The sequence below is a fragment of the Pteropus alecto genome, unplaced genomic scaffold (assembly GCF_000325575.1).
Source record: "Pteropus alecto unplaced genomic scaffold, ASM32557v1 scaffold24, whole genome shotgun sequence".
NCBI lineage: Eukaryota > Metazoa > Chordata > Mammalia > Chiroptera > Pteropodidae > Pteropus > Pteropus alecto.
This window is the reverse complement of record NW_006439192.1, coordinates 10163794-10168202: the sequence shown is the minus strand read 5'-3', so window position 1 is coordinate 10168202 and position 4409 is coordinate 10163794.

The following is a 4409-nucleotide window of genomic DNA, read 5'->3' as shown; positions in this document are numbered from 1 at the left end:
AACAAAAAAAAAGCGAGGAGAGTCCCGAATTTGTAGTCAGATGCAGGGCAGAATGCTCAAATAACCTCTTCTTTATGGTAAACAGATGAAAGAAAATTCTTTAAATGAAAGAAAAAATGAAGGCTCATGTGTCTATAAAATATCAATATTTCTTGCATAGGCCTTTAGTGAAAATATTTCAGCAAATAAAAAATGTGTATTAATTAGCAAAAATATTCTAGAAATAGATCAATCAGAAAAGGAGGCAGACCTACTAAGGTCAATGTGATTATTGCCACAATCTCAAGAACAACTGTATACTGAAAAGCAAAAGTTTAAAGTGAAGAAATTGCACACAGTTCAAAATTCAATTAAAAATGTAGTACTACATACATATATGGTACTGTGGACCTAGGGCCAGACACTATTCTCAAAATGGGCTCAGACCTAAATTTAACCATCTGGAATGCTCTTTCTTTTTTTCTTTTTTTGAGAATCATCCTACTTAACTTTTTCAAATAAAGGATACCCGTTTTAATAGGAAGTTCGTATTTCATCATAAAGATGAAGAAGCACACCATGTCCTTAGCTTAGCTGAGTTAATCTCCAGAGAAGCAGGTTATGTTTTAGCAATGCATTCTGTATTGTAGAGACATTGCTTAAGGCAAATTTATTTCATGTGGTCATGTGTAAGCGTATCAATCAAGGAACTTAGGGACTGGTGGCTTATGTCCTAACTTATGTCTGTACTTCTGTTAAAAGAAATAAGTGCACTCTCTAATATAGTCTTGACTATAAGCATGATGGAAGCCATTCTCTAGTCCAATTTTACAAATAAGGAAACCACATCTAAGCAAGATGAAGCACCTTTCCTAAAGTTGATACTTACAAATGACAGAAGTTGGGCTCAATATAGATGCCCTATCTCTAAATTTGCTGCAATTTCCATGACACCAGGCTCACGCAAAAGAATCATGAATCAACATAAGCAATAATCCATGATCAAACCATTGTTCATATTTTATCATGTATAACTCAAAAGCTCATTAGTTCAATAATAGCTAATATAAAGTACTCATGTGTAACTCATTTTAAAACATTTAACTTTTAATGGAAGTACCAAGAAGTACTTAAAATGTTAGTGGTTATGGTACAGAAGCTGAAGCATACACCTTCTTTCATAATCTCCACACATATGTTCTTCAATATTTCTTGACTGGCTGCTGCTGTTCAGTTCAGACTGACATTCAAGATGCAGATAAAATTTGTTGAATCAGACCAGGTTATAGCCCATAATCTGTGACAACAAGTCTGATCATGTCTGCTCAGCAGAAGTCAAGATCAGCACTCAAAAAAATTCCAGACAGTTTCAGAACACATAATGCTTAAAAAAACACTTAACATTTTCTAGAATGCTTAACTAATGTGGCATCAAACTTGAAAGAAAATAAGTAGATTTACATCATGGTTGAAAATAGAAGTCATCCAACCAAGTCTTCCCATAACGGTTTTCATATGTTTTAAATACGGCATAAAGAGATATAATAGAAGTATCAGATGAGGCTGTCACTATTTAGTCTTTAAAAGTCAATGAATATTCCAGCAAAATGCATATGCTTGCTCTCATTTTTTTAAAGGTGGTGAAGTAAAGGCATAGTTTAGAAATTATTATTCACTTAAAAGCTATTCATCTACAAATATTTATTGACTATGTGCCAGGCACACAATCTAAGTGAATGTATCATTTTCTTATTTTAATGATGAATATTAAGTAAGTTTTGGTTAAAATAAAATATACCAAGCATACCTGAGCATGCTTGAAACCCAAACTGTTAGTTATTTTAGAACATTTTTTTTATATCAGCTAAGGCACTTTCTGAAGTGTTCATATCACATGCTATAGATATTGTCAGAATTATATCAGAATTAAATCAAACAGTCATGAATTTTAGAGATGTTGTAGAGAATGAGTTTATTATGCTTGAAAAAAGTGAGAGAACTAGATAGAAAAGTGGTGGTTGAGGGCAGAGGATGAGGGTAATGAAGAATGAAATGATGAAGAAGACCTGGAGGAAAAGAATATTAAATGTAAATCTGATTACATCACTTGTTTGCTCCAACTCCTTGAAATTCTGAGAACAACACTGTTGGTTTCCTATCTAATAGCTATTATATTTCCCTTTCTTCCTTGCAGATAGACGCCACATCCCATCACAAAAGATGAAAATGCCACCTATTTTCCCAGCATTCACTGCAGCTAGGGGTTCCCATGTGATCTGGTTCTGGCCAATGAGAGACAGGGAATTCTGATAGAAGCTTCTGGAAAAGACTTTACTTCCTGTTGACAGACTCTGCCACCTTTTTCAGGCCACTGAACATTATTGTGTAAGAATATGATGCTTGGAATTGCTGCAGCTATTTGGGAACTACAAGGGGATAAGTCATGGGACTTTGAGATGTATTACACACATTAAGAATGGCAAAGTGAAAAAATAAACCAGCCCAGGGACTACACTTCTCATTATGTAAAATTTTTATGTTTTCCTTGTTTAAATCATTTTTAGTCAAGTCTTTTGTTGTTGTTATTTGCAGCTAAAAATATTCTAATGAGTATATTTTATTACTGCCTTGGAATAAAGTCCAAATTACTTCCTGTAACTTTTGAAGTTCTTAAAAGCTTACTAATCTGGCCTGCCTTTACTTCTCTAGGCTAATCTTTCACCATTGTTTTCATTCTTCAGTTTTTCTCAATTCTCCAGACAAAGTCCTCTCTCTTTCCTTCAGGCTGGTTTCTAACTGGTACCCTCTTCACTCCTACCACTACTAGTTTTACTGTCCATTATCGCTCATCCTTTAGGACTCAGTGAAATGTCACATCCTCCTAGAAGCCTCTACTGACCACCTAGGATATGTATTTGCCCCATTTATGAAGTTCCTAGAAATTTGAACTTCCTCAGTTATAGCATATGTTCCATTTTATCATAACTGCTTAACAAATTATCTAACCCATGCAAGCAAGGTCTGTGTCTCTCTTGTTCATTATTGTATCCTAAGGATCAACATAATTTCAAAGATCAGTTAGAAAAAGGCAAACATCTCACTAGAAAAATGTACAAAAACATGATAGGCAAGTCCAGATGGTTATAAACGGATGGAAAAGATGGTTAGACCCTCTAATAATTAAGAGATACAAATTAAAAAGAATAATATGAAAGAAGTGGGTAAAGGGGGTCAAAAGGTAAAAAGAAAATAATAATAATAAGATAATAAGATTTCCCCAGTGTTGGGAATGCTGTAATGAAATGGGCACTCTCATACACTGTAGAAGTGAATGTAAATTGTATTAACTTTCTAACCCTAAACACCAACATTTAAAATTTGCCTACTGTCTAACCTAGTTATTTCTTTAGAATGTATCCTAAGGAAATAACAAATGTACAAAGATATTTGTGTATGGATGTTCACCACAGCATTAATATTAAAAAACTATAAACAACTTAAATGTTCATCCATATAGAAGTTATGTACACAATGGAAATCTACGTTTTCAAAAGATGAGATTTAAAAACCTAGATGTCTTAAATATAGATGTTTATATCTGTAAATGTTTATAAAATATATTTAATTGAAAAAACAAGTATAGAGTATTAGTACATAACGATGCCATTTAAACTATATGTTAAAAATTGATAAAAACCAAATTTAAAACAAACCAATTAATAAACCAATTGAACCATACTGTTCAAAGAATATATTGGACCAAGATAAAGATATCTAGTCTCTAGTTTTGAACCTTTTCAGTAAGAGAATGTCCACTTTACATTTACAATGATTAGTCATATTCGAGAAAGATACAAATTTTAAAGTGGGTCACTTAGGGTGAAAATTACAGTAATGCTTAGGATTACTGGAACCCTAAATTTCTACAAACACACACAAAGATCTAATTTTGCAACTTTTCAAGCACTGGCATTTGTCTTACCTAATTAGTCATGGTTTTTGCCTCTTAAAAACTTGTATATTTATATTATACTTAAGCTGATTTGATAACACTCTTTTCATATGAAGAGAAATAAATGTCTAATAAAAATGAAGAAATGCTTGATTTCCTCGTAATGGTTTTTTGCATCTGACACCAAAAGCAAAAATAAACAAGTGGGACTACTTCAAACTAAAAAAGCTCCTGAGCAGTAAAGAAAACCAACAACAAAATGAAAAAGCAATCTACTGAATGAGAGAAATTATTTGTAAATCATATATCTGATAAGGGGCTAATATCCAAAACATACAAAACACTCATACAACTCAATAGAAAAAAAAATCCAATTAAAAAATGGGCAGATAATCTGAATAGACATTTTTCCAAAAAAGCATGGAAATGACCAACTATCGATGAATGAATGTCTAAAGAAATTGTGGTAAATATGCCA